At 39.5% G+C, this 13968-nt stretch overlaps 1 pseudogene; it reads left to right on the top strand.

Moving 5' to 3' along the window:
• Positions 1 to 3978: 3978 nt before the first annotated feature.
• Positions 3979 to 13968, top strand: part of LOC125541703 (protein DETOXIFICATION 16-like) — a 49463-nt pseudogene continuing 39473 nt past the window's right edge.

Below are 13968 nucleotides of genomic sequence, written 5' to 3' on the forward strand. Positions count from 1 at the left end.
ATGCACTTTGGGCTTATAGAACAACATATAAAAATCATATGGGTATGTCTCCTTATAAAATGGTTTATGGAAAAGCTTGTCATTTGCCTCTTGAGTTAGAAAATAAAGCTTATTGGGCAATCAAAGAACTCAACTATGATTTTGAACTTGCTGGTGAAAAGAGGATATTTTATATTAGCTCATCAGATGAATGGAGAACCCAAGCTTATGAAAATGCCAAGTTATTTAAAGAAAAAGTTAAAAGATGGCATGATAAAAGAATCCAAAAGTGTGAGTTCTAAGTTGGAGAATATGTTCTTTTGTACAACTCTCGTTTCAGATTCTTTGCAGGAAAACTTCTCTTCAAATGGGAAGGACCCTATGTTATCAAGGAGGTTTATCAGTCTGGAGCTATCACAATAAATAATGCCGAAGGTACTAACCCGAATGTTGTTAATGGGCAACGAATAAAACATTATATCTCAAGTACGCCCATTAATGTTGAAAGTAATATTATCCAAACTATGACACCGGAAGAACACATAAAAGAGACCTTCCGGAACACTCCAGAATCGTGAAAAGAGGAGGTACGTGATACGGTAAGTAAACGGACTCCAAAAAATCTGCAAAAATATTTTTTGTCTATTTTGGAAAATAACAAAAATTAGGAAAATAAGAAACAACCAGGAAGGTCACCCTGGTGGGCATAAGACACTAGGGCACGCCTGGCCAGGCGCGCCCAGGTGGGTTCTGCCCACCTCGGGTACCTTCCGGACTCTGTTTTTCTCCCGTTTGCTTGTTTCCCCAGATAAAAAAATCTTTATATATCCCCCAAACCTATTGACCTCTGTATCGCGGAGAAGTCTCCTGTTTTCTTTTATTCTTATTTCCTGTCAGATTTGTCAGGCCAGGTACCATGGATTTTCCCTTCTCCAACCATGAAGAAGGTGATGCTTGGTTGCCACAGGGGGGGCTAAGGGAAGAGGGGGTTGAGGAGGTTGCCATGGAGGAAGATGAAGGAAACTCTCTTGGAGTCCACCCTCCGGCTTCCAGAAGAGGCACACTGGTTGGAATCTCCACTTGTCCTAATCTTCATCAAGCCATAAGATCATCAGAAAATTAGTAGAGATCTAAAGTGCACGAAGGACTCCCATCAAGGAGTCCTTTACATAGGTCACATCGTAATAATTTTCATAATTTTATTCACAATTATGGGTTCGAGAATACTCCTCGTGTGCACATACCGTCCAGTTGGGACATATCTCATCCAAGAGAAAGTGATGCAGGAACAAGTTCTTTGGGGGCGGAGAATAAACATATCATGGCTGAAGTAGAGAAAAACACTGAGTTGCTTCATAAAGCCCTTCGTGAGATTCAAGGCTTGAAGGAGGCACTCATGGAAATATTGGGAGTTATCTCACCACCACCACCTTCTTCATCACCAAAAGAAAATTGAGTATCCAGTATGGGCACTCCCCTTGGCTTCCGCCAAGCTTGGGGGAGGTGCCCCAGTATCGTATCACCTCCATTATCTTTTGCCTTTACTTATTCTAGTTCGATCCATAGTTATCTTTTGCTTTAGATGAATAAAAGTTTAGTTTGATCCTTTCTTTTTGAGAGTTTGCTTAGTGATCTATCTTTGTAATCGTGTGTGAGATATATAATAAAGATTAGTTCGAGTTTTTGCTTTTTTACGTTCATGTTCCAATAAAAAGAAAGGAAATAAATGAAAAAGATCATATGTTAATCTTATGGTAGGTAATGACACCACATAAGGAAAAATATAAGTAGAAAATTTTATTAGAGATTGACAAACATAGCATTGGTCAATGATGCAACTCATGAAAGAATTAATAAGGGAAGAGAAGATTCACATACAAATACACTATCCTGGAAATATGTTGTGATTGTGAGCCCCCATCAAAGTATTATATGCCAAAATTGTTGACATTGGACAAGGAAGACAACATAATGAATTATGTTTGTTCATATTCACATACAAGTTATATTGTCATAGATCCTTCAACATGTGGTGCCTGCCCCCATCTTTGCTAGCCAAAAATTCCGCACCAAGTAGAGATACTACTTGTGCATCCGAAAACCCTTAAACCCAAATCTAATTTTCAAGAGTCCACCATACCTACCTAGGGATTGAGCAAGATCCCTCAAGTAAGTTGTCATCGGTGCAATAAGGCAATAAAAATTGCCTCTAAAAGTGTTAAATAATTTAGTGTAAGATAAAATTGAGTGTTGTACGAACTTGTGATAGAAAAGAATAAAAGTGACAGACTGCATAATAAAGGTCGCTATCACAAGGGGCAATACAACGTGACGTTCTTTTGCACTAAGGGATTGTGCATACAAACAAATAAGCGCATGGCACCCTCTGCTTCCCTCTACGAAGGGCCTATCTTTTATTTTTATGCATTTACTTTTATGCAAGATTCAAAGTTTTTCTCTCTATTCCTTTTTATTTTGCTCCTTTGGCAAGCATCATGTGGTGGGGAAAGATCTAGGCACATATGTCCAGTTGAATATGGGTAGCATGAGTTATTATTGTTGACATCACCCTTGAAGTGAATACGTTGGGAGGCAAAATTCAAGCCCCTATATTTCTATGTGTCCGGTTGAAACGTTTTGCTCATGTGTATGCGGTGAGTGCTACCAATCATAGAATACTATATGATGGTTGAGTATGTGGACTTGCCTAAAGGCTCCAATATGTGACCCTTCCTGAAAAGATGATGAATTGTAGTTGCAAAGTTGACTAAGAACATATTTTGTTGGTTTCCAATAGAGTTTATGCTTTATACTTCGATAGTGTGATTAATTGCTACTTATTCATGGGAAGTCTATGATAAAAGTTCTATGATAAAGGTTTTATGTCAAAGTTTGTTGATGTTATAATAATTCACATGATGCTTCTATGTCCGTATTTTGTTTTTATCGACACCTCTCTCTCTCTCTCTAAGCATGTGGACATGTTTTTCGATTTCGGTTTTCGCTTGAGGACAAGCGAGGTCTAAGCTTGGGGGAGTTGATACGTCCATTTTGCATCATGTTTACTAATGACCCACAAGTGTAGGGGATCTATCGTAGCTTTTCGATAAGTAAGAGTGTCGAACCCAACGAGGAGCGCAAGGAAATGATAAACAGTTTTCAGTAAGGTATTCTCTGCAAACACTGAAATTATCGGTAACAGATAGTTTTGTGATAAGGTAATTTGTAACGAGTAGCGAGTAATAAAAGTAAATAAGGTACAGCAAGATGGACCAATCCTTTTTGTAGCAAAGGACAAGCCTGGACAAACTCTTATATGAAGGAAAGCGCTCCCGAAGACACATGGGAATTATCGTCAAGCTAGTTTTCATCACGATCATATGATTCACGTTCAGTACTTTGATAATTTGATATGTGGGTGGGCCGCTGCTTGGGTACTGTCCTTACCTGGACAAGCATCCCACTTATGATTAACTCCCATTGCAAGCATCTGCAACTACAACAGAAGTATTAAGGTAAACCTAACCATAGCATGAAACATATGGATCCAAATCAGCCCCTTATGAAGCAACGCATAAAGTAGGGTTTAAGCTTCTGTCACTCTAGCAACCCATCATCTACTTATTACTTCCCAATGACTCCCTCTAGGCCCAAACAATGGTGAAGTGTCATGTAGTCGACGTTCACATGACACCACTAGAGGGATGACAACATACATCTCATCAAAATATCGAACGAATACCAAATTCACATGACTACTAATAGCAAGACTTCTCCCATGTCCTCAGGAACAAACATAACTACTCACAAAGCATATTCATGTTCATAATCAGAGGGATATTAATATTCATAATGGATCTGAACATATGATCTTCCACCAAGTAAACCAACTAGCATCAACTACAAGGAGTAATCAACACTACTAGCAACCCACAGGTACCAATCTGAGGTTTGCATACAAAGATTGGATACAAGAGATGAACTAGGGTTTGAGATGAGATGGTGCTGGTGAAGATGTTGAAGGAGATTGACCCCCTCCTGATGAGAGGATCGTTGGTGATGACGATGGTGATGATTTCCCCCTCCCGGAGGGAAATTTCCCCGGCAGAACAGCTCCGCCAGAGCCCTAGATTGGTTCCACCAAGGTTCCGCCTCGTGGCGGCGGAATCTCGTCCCGAAAGCTTGCTTATGATTTTTTTCCTTGACGAAAGACTCCATATAGCAGAAGATGGGCCTCGGAGGGCCACCAGGGGGCCCACGAGGCAGGGGCGCGCCCAGGGGGTAGGGCGCGACCCTGCCCTCGTGGCCAGGGTGTGGGCCCCCTCTAGAACTTCTTGCGCTCAGTATTTTTTATATATTCTGGAAATAGCTTTCGTGAAGTTTCAGGACTTTTGGGGCTGTGCAGAATAGGTCTCTAATATTTGCTCCTTTTCCAGCCTAGAATCCCAGCTGTCGGCATTCTCCCTCTTCATGTAAACCTTGTAAAATAAGAGAGAATACGCATAAGTATTGTGACATAATGTGTAATAAAAGCCCATAATGCAATAAATATCGATATAAAAGCATGATGCAAAATGGACGTATCAACTCCCCCAAGCTTAGACCTCGCTTGTCCTCAAGCGAAAGCCAAAATCGAAAAATATGTCCACATGTTTAGAGATAGAGGTGTCGATAAAAATAAAATACGGACCTGAGGGCATCATGATCATTCTTAGAACAGCAACATATATATATATATATATATATATTGTCATATGATCTCTTATGCTAAAGCAACAATTCAATCACAATTTCAAGTATGAATCATAAACTTCATTGAGAACCAACAAACTCTAATCTCAGTCATTGAGGCAATTGCAATTTATCATAACATAGGAAAGAGTCAATATAAGAGCTTTTCAGCAAGTCCACATACTCAACCATCTTTTAGTCTTTCACAATTTCTAACACCCACGCAATATTTATGGGTACGAAGTTTTAATTGGACACACAGAAAGATAGGGGCTTATAGTTTTGCCTCCCAACGTTTTACCTCAAGGGTAATGTCAACAGTAATAGTTCATGAAGACTCACATCCAATTAGGTATATATATATCAGGATCTTTCCAACACATTATGCTTGCCAAAGGACAAAATGTAAAAAGGAAAGGTGAAGATCACCATGACTCTTATGTAAGGTAGAAGATAAAAGTAAAAGATAGGCCCTTCGCAGAGGGAAGCAGAGGTTTTCATGCGCTTTTATGGTTGGATACATGAAATCTTAATGCAAAATAACGTCACTTTACATCGCCACTTGCGATATGGACCTTTATTATGCAGTCTGTCGCTTTTATTTCTTCCATATCACAAGATCGTATAAAGCTTATTTTCTCCGCACTAGTAAGTCATACATATTAAGAGAGCAATTTTTATTGCTTGCACCGATGACAACTTACTTGAAGGATCTTACTCAATCCATAGGTAGGTGTGTGGACTCTCATGGCAAAACTGGGTTTAGGGATATTTGGAAGCACAAGTAGTATCTCTACTTGGTGCGAAGAAATTGGCGAGCATGAGAGGGAAAGGCAAGCTCAACATGTTGGATGATCCATGACAATATAATTTATCTCAGATGTAAGAAAACATAACCCATTACGTTGTCTTCCTTGTCCAACATCAACTCTTAGCATGTCATACTTTAATGAGTGCACACAATCATAAAATATGTCCAAGATAGTATATTTATATGAGAACCTCTCTTTCTTTATTACTTCCTATTAATTGCAACGATGACCAAAACTATGTTTGTCAACTCTCAACAACTTTTATTCATCATACTCTTTATATGTGAGCTCATTACTTTCCATAAGATCCATATGATCTCTTTGTTTATTTTTATTCTTTCTCTTTTTATTTTATTCCCTCAGGATCATAGCAAAATAATCAAGCCCTTGACTCAACTCTAATCTTTATTATATAGCTCACGGACTCGATTACATAGAGGGATCATAAAGCAAAACTCACAACAAGATCATACTAAAACTTTATTCTACTAGATCAAGATATTACCAAAAGGATCAAACTAAGAAAAATGGTAAAGATAAAAGTTGTGATGGTGATACGTTACCGGGGCACTCCCCCAAGCTTGGCAGTTTCCAAGGGGAGTGCCCATACCAATGTGATTATATCTCTTTTGCTGGTGAAGGAGATGGAGTTGTTGATGATGTAGGCTTGTCGTCCCTCTTCCAAGGCATGGGCTCACCATCATAGAAGGATGATCGAGTCTCATGAATCCTCAAATCTGCAGCCAAACTCATCCTCTTGAATCTATATTCATACTCACAGTTTTGGTTTTGCAGGTCATAGATCTGGGCTTGAAGGTGCTCGATTTTCTCATGAAGCTGGAAGATGGCCTCCCCAATGTCCTTGACGTCCAGCTTGTATTTGTTGGTGAAGTCCGTGATCATAATGTGATTGGAGTCCAGTCCATGCTCCACCATCTCCTGACACTTGAAAACGTGTTGCTCCAATGCCTCAAGCCTTGCCTCCGTGCTTCCGGTCCTCCGTGGTCCCTCAACATCGCGGATGTGCAACAACCCCACACGCATCTCAATGGTTTGAGGGTGTTGCAGCACCTCCGCGAGGTAGGGGTTCATGACCTTCTCGAAGAACTTGTCCTGGGGGGGGGGGGGCTTGAAGACGACATGACAACCTAGATCTGTCAAAAAAACAGCTCGAAACAAAGACAAGAGATATTTACGTGATACGGTGGTCAAAACCTTCGGGAGATTATATAATTAATTTTTACCGACCAAAAGAAGTATCATGCAAGAAAACGGAGTCTGGAGAGCACATGAGGTGCCCATGAGGCAGGGGGAGCGCCAGGGGGTAGGGCGCGCCTCCCACCCTCATGGAAGCCCCGTGTCCTTTCTGGTCTGCTTCTTATTTTCCTATTTTCTTAAATATTCCAAAACGAAGAAATATTGCCATTAGAACTGTTTTGGAGTCGGTTTACTTATCGTACCACGTACCTATTCCTTTTCGGAGTCTGAAACATTCAGGAAAGTGTCCCTTATGTATTCCTCCGGGGTTACAGTTTCAATAATATTAGTTTCAACGTTTATAGGATTACCTGAGATATAATGTTTAATTCTTTGACCGTTCACCACCCTCGGATTTGTGCCTTCGAAGTTGTTGATTTTTATGGCACCGGAACGATAGACCTCCTCGATAACGTAAGGACCTTCCCATTTAGAGAGAAGTTTTCCTGCAAAAAATCTTAAACGAGAGATGTATAGCAACACATAATCACCTACATTGAACTCATGCTTTTGTATCCTTTTATCATGCCATCTTTTAACTTTTTCTTTAAACAGCTTGGCATTTTCATAAGCTTGGGTTCTCCATTCATCAAGTGAGCTAATGTCAAATAACCTCTTCTCACCGGCAAGTTTGAAATCATAATTGAGCTCTTTAATGGCCCAATATGCCTTATGTTCTAGTTCAAGAGGTAAGTGAAATGCTTTACCATAAACCATTTTATACGGAGACATACCCAGAAGATTTTTATATGTAGTTCTATTGGCCCATAATGCATCATCAAGTTTCTTGGACCAATTCTTTCTAGATCTATTAACAGTCTTTTGCAAAATTAATTTGAGCTCTCTGTTACTCAATTCTACTTGACCGCTAGACTATGGGTGATAAGGAGATACAATTCTATGATTAACGTCATACTTAGCAAGCATTTTATGAAAAGCACCATGAATAAAGTGTGAACCACCATCAGCCATTAAATATCTAGGGACTCCAAACCTTGGGAAAATAACTTCTTTAAGCATCTTAATAGAGGTGTTATGATCAGCACTACTAGTTGGAATAGCTTCTACCAACTTAGTAACATAATCAACAGCAACTAAAATATGTGTATACCCATTAGAGGAAGGAAAAGGTCCCATATAGTCAAAGCCCCAAACATGAAATGGTTCAATAACAAGTGAATAATTCATAGGCATTTCTTGACGTCTACTAATATTACCAATTCTTTGACATTCATCACAAGACAAGAAAAACTTACGGGCATCCTTGAAGAGAGTAGGCCAATAAAAACCGGATTGCAATACCTTATGTGCAATTCTATCTCCAGCATGGTGTCCTCCATAAGCCTTGGAGTGACATTTGCGTAGGATTTGTTCCTATTCATGCTCAGGTACACAACGTCTAATAACACCATCTACTCCTTCTTTATAAAGATGTGGGTCATCTCAAAAGTAATGTCTCAAGTCATATAAGAACTTTTTCTTTTGCTGGTATGTGAAACTAGGTGGCATGAATTTAGCAACAATATAATTAGCATAATCAGCATACCATGGAGCAGTTTGAGAAGCTTTTATGACACTTAATTATTCATCAGGAAAGCTATCATCAATAGGTAGTGGGTCATCAAGAACATTCTCTAACCTAGACAAGTTGTCTGCAACGGGGTTCTCAGTTCCCTTTCTATCAATAATATGCAAATCAAATTCTTGTAGTAAGAGAACCCATCTAATAAGTCTAGGTTTAGCATCTTTCTTTTCCATAAGGTATTTAATAGCAGCATGATCAGTGTGAATAGTTACTTTAGAATCAACAATATAAGGTCTGAACTTATCACAAGAAAATACAACTGCTAAGAATTCCTTTTCAGTGGTAGCATAATTTCTCTAGGCATTGTCTAGAGTTTTACTGGCATATTGAATAACATTTAATTTCTTATCAACTCTTTGCCCTAGAACAGCACCTACAGCATAATCACTAGCATCACACATAATTTCAAAGGGTAAATTCCAATCAAGTGGCTGAACAATAGGTGCAGAAATCAATGCTTTCTTAAGTATTTCAAATGCTTCTACACAATCATCATCAAAGACAAAAGGAATATCTTTTTGTAATAGATTAGTCAGAGGCCGAGAAATTTTTGAGAAGTCCTTAATGAACCTCCTATAAAAATCGGTGTGACCGAGGAAGCTTCTTATACCTTTAATGTCCTTGGGGCATGGCATCTTTTCAATTGCATCAACTTTAGCTTTATCAACTTCGATACCTTTTTCAGAAATTTTATGCCCCAAGACAATACCTTCATTAACCATAAAGTGGCATTTCTCCCAATTCAGAACAAGATTAGTTTCTTCACATCTCTGCAAAACTCAATCAAGGTTTCTCAAGCAATCATCAAAGGAGGACCCATAAACGGAGAAATCATCCATGAATACCTCACATATCTTTTCACAAAAGTCAGAGAATATAGCCATCGTGCATCTTTGAAAGGTAGCAGGTGCATTACATAAACCAAAAGGCATACGTCTATAAGCAAAAGTACCAAAAGGGCAAGTAAAAGTGGTCTTTGATTGATCATCAGCTGACACGGGTATTTGAGAGAAGCCAGAATAACCATCTAGAAAGCAAAAATGTGTATGTTTGGATAATCTTTCTAGCATTTGATCAATAAAAGGCAAGGGGTAATGATCTTTTTAGTAGCCTTATTTAATTTGCGGAAATCAATTACCATCCTATAACCTGTAATAATTCTTCACGGGATCAATTCATATTTATCATTAGGAACAACAGTAATACCTCCCTTCTTAGGGACGCAATGGACAGGACTTACCCACTTACTATCAGCAACGGGATAAATTATACCTGCCTCAAGGAGCTTTAATATTTCCTTTCTTACCACTTCTTTCATCTTAGGATTCAGCCGTCGTTGATGATCAATAACTGGTTTGGCGTGTTCCTCCAAATTTATTTTGTGTTGACATAGAGTGGGACTAATTCCCTTAAGATCATCAAGAGTATATCCAATAGCAGCACGGTGCTTCTTCAGAGTTTTCAATAATTTCTCTTCCTCCTTCTCTGAAAGGTTAGCACTAATAATAACAGGATATATTTTCTTTTCATAAAGATAAGCATATTTAAGAGTATCAGGTAATGGTTTAAGCTCAAACACGGGATCACCCTTGGGTGGAGGAGGATCCCCTAGGATTTCAACAGGCAAATTGTGTTTCAGAATAGGTCCCTGTTTAAAGAATACCTCATCTATTTCCCTTCTTTCATTCATAAACATATCATTTTCATGGTCTAGCAAGTATTGTTCTAATGGATCAGTAGGAGGCACAACAATAGAAGCAAGACCAATAATTTCATCTTTACTAGGCAATTCTTTATCATGGGGTTGTCTACGAAATTTAGAAAAAATAAACTCATGAGACATATCCCCTAAACCAACAGAAACAATATCCTTATTGCAGTCTATCTTAGCATTAACAGTGTTCAAGAAGGGTCTACCAAATATAATGGGACAAAAGCTATCTTGTGGGGAACCCAGAACAAGAAAATCAGCAGGATATTTAGCCTTCCAACACAAGACTTCAACGTCTCTAACAATCCCAATTGGTGAAATAGTATCTCTATTAGCAAGCTTAATGGTAACATCAATACCTTCTATTTCAACTGGTGCAATATCATGCATAATCTCTTTGTATAAGGAAATAGGTATTGCACTAGCACTTGCACCCATATCACACAAGCCATGATAACAATGATCTCCTATTTTAACAGAAATAACAGGCATGCCTACGACAGGTCTATGTTTATCTTTAGTGCCAGGTTTAGCAATTCTAGCAGTCTCATCACAGAAGTAAATAACCTGCCCATCAATATTATCGGCCAAGAGATCTTTAACCATAGCAACATTAGGTTCAACTTTAACTTGCTTAGGGGGTTTAAGTGTCTTAATATTGCTTTTGTTGACCACAGTTGAAGCTTTAGCATGAGTCTTTATTCTAACAGGGAAAGGTGGTTTCTCAACATAAGCAATAGGAACAATAGGATCATTATAAGTGATAGTATTTTCTTCAACTTTAATAGGTGCAACTACTTTTACTTCAATGGGAGGATTATATTTAAACCACTTCTCCTTAGGGAGATCAACATGAGTAGCAAAGGATTCACAGAAAGAAGCTACTATCTCAGAGTCAAGTCCATATTTAGTGCTAAATTTATGAAAAACATCGGTATCCATAAAAGATTTAACACAATCAAACTTAGGTGTTATACCTGAATCCTTACCTTCGTCGAGATCCCAATCCTTAGAGTTGCGTTTAATTCTCTCCAATAAATTCCATTTGTATTCAATAGTCTTTATCATAAAGGAACTAGTACAAGAATTATCGAGCATGGGGCTATTGTTGTCAGAAAGTCGAGCATAAAAATTTTGAATAATCATTTCGCTTGAGAGCTAATGATTGGGGAATGAATATAACATTGACTTAAGCCTCCCCCAAGATTGAGAAATGCTTTCTCCTTCACGAGGCCAAAAATTATATATATAATTACGATCATGATGAACAAGATGCATAGGATAAAACTTCTGATGGAATTCCAATTTCAACCGCTTGTAGTCCCATGATCCCATATCATCACATATCCTATACCATGTCAATGCATCTCCCTTCAAAGATAAAGGGAAGAACTTCTTCTTGATAACATCATCGGGCATAGCTGCAAGCTTAAATAATCCACAAACTTCATCCACATAGATTAAGTGTAAGTCGGGATGCAATGTTCCATCTCCTGCAAAAGGATTAGCTAGCAGTTTCTCTATCATACCTGAAGGAATTTCAAAGTAAACATTTTCATTTTCAGTAGGTTGAGGAGCAACTATTTGCTCTACCGGTCGGGGTGAAGATACCCCGAACAAGCCCCTAAAAGGATTACTTTCCATAGTAACAAGTGACAGTAAATTTCAGCACACTATATAAATTTTTCCTTGCCAAATTACACCTACCAAAGGCACTTCACTCCCCGGCAAAGGCGCCAGAAAAGAGTCTTGATGACCCACAAGTGTAGGGGATCTATCATAGATTTTCCATAAGTAAGAGTGTCGAACCCAACGAGGAGCAGAAGGAAATGATAAGCAGTTTTTAGTAAGGTATTCTCTGCAGGCACTGAAATTATCGGTAACGGATAGTTTTGTGATAAGGTAATTTGTAACGGGTAGCAAGTAATAAAAGTAAATAAGGTGCAGCAAGATGGCCCAATCCTTTTTTTAGCAAAGGACAAGCCTAGACAAACTCTTATATGATGTAAAGCGCTCCCGAGGACACATGGGAATTATCGTCAAGCTAGTTTTCATCACGATCATATGATTCATGTTCGGTACTTTGATAATCTGATATGTGGGTGGACCGGTGCTTGGGTGATGTCCTTACTTGGACAAGCACCCCACTTATGATTAACCCCTATTGCAAGCATCCGTAACTACAACAGAAGTATTAAGGTAAACCTAACCATAGCATGAAACATATGGATCCAAATCAGCCCCTTATGAAGCAACGCATAAACTAGGGTTTAAGCTTCTGTCACTCTAGCAACCCATCATCTACTTATTACTTCCCAATGCCTCCCTCTAGGCCCAAACAATGGTGAAGTGTCATGTAGTCGACGTTCACATGACACCACTAGAGGGATGACAACATACATCTCATCAAAATATCAAACGAATACCAAATTCACATGACTACTAATAGCAAGACTTCTCCCATGTCCTCAGGAAAAAACGTAACTACTCACAAAGCATATTCATGTTCATAATCAGAGGGATATTAATATGCATAATGGATCTGAACATATGATCTTCCACCAAGTAAACCAACTAGCATCAACTAGGAGTAATCAACACTACTAGCAACCCACAGGTACCAATCTGAGGTTTGGATACAAAGATTGGATACAAGAGATGAACTAGGGTTTGAGATGAGATGGTGCTAGTGAAGATGTTGATGGAGATTGACCCCATCCCGATGAGAGGATCGTTGGTGATGACGATGGTGATGATTTCCCCCTCCCAGAGGGAAATTTCCCCGGTAGAACAGCCCCGCCACAGCCCTAGATTGGTTCCGCCAAGGTTCCGCCTCGTGGCGGGGAAGTCTCGTCCCGAAAGCTTGCTTATGATTTTTTCCTCGACAAAAGATTCCATATAGAAAAAGATGGGCATCGGAGGGCCACCAGGGGGCCCACGAGGCAGGGGGCGCGCCCCCCACCCTCGTGGCCAGGGTGTGGCCCCCCTCTGGAACTTCTTGCGCTTAGTATTTTTTATATATTCTGGAAATAGCTTCCGTGAAGTTTCAGGACTTTTGGGGCTGTGCAGAATAGGTCTCTAATATTTGCTCCTTTTCTAGCCCAGAATCCCAGCTGCCGGCATTCTCCCTCTTTATGTAAACCTTGTAAAATAAGAGAGAATAGGCATAAGTATTGTGACATAATGTGTAATAACAGCCCATAATGCAATAAATATCGATATAAAAGCATGATGCAAAATGGACGTATCATTTACCTACTGTTATTTATAGTGCTTTTATGCATAATAATGCTTTTTGGTGTAATTTTAATGCCTTTTCTCTCATAATATGCAAGGTACACACAAAGAGGGAGAATCCCAGCAGCTAGAAATATGGACCTGAAAAAGCTACGTCAAGCTACCTATTCCACACAACTCCAAATGAGCTAAAACTTCACGAGGATTTCTTATGAAATAAATAAGAAATACTGGAGCAAATAACCACCGGAGGGGGGCACCTGGTGAGCACAAGACACCAGGGCGTGCCTGGCCCCCAGGCGCGCCCTGGTAGGCTGTGCTCAGCCTGGCCCACCTCTGGTGCCCATCTTCTAGTATATAAGTCATTTTGACCTAGAAAAAACCAGGAGAGGTCTTTCGGGATAGAGCGCCGCCGTCTCGAGGTAGAACTTGGGCATGAGCAATTTTGCCCTCCAGTGGAGCGATTCCGCTGGAGGAACTTCCCTCCCGGAGGGGGAAATCATTGGCATCATCATCACCAACAACTCTCCCATCTTGGGGAGGGAAGTCTCCATCAACATCTTCAACAGCAACATCTCCTCTCAAACCCTAGTTCATCTCTTGTGTTCAATCTGTGTGCCGGAACTATAGATTGGTGCTTGTGCGTGACTAGTAGT

The sequence above is a fragment of the Triticum urartu genome, chromosome 2A, assembly GCF_056163025.1.
Source record: "Triticum urartu cultivar PI428250 chromosome 2A, HENAU_Tu73, whole genome shotgun sequence".
NCBI lineage: Eukaryota > Viridiplantae > Streptophyta > Magnoliopsida > Poales > Poaceae > Triticum > Triticum urartu.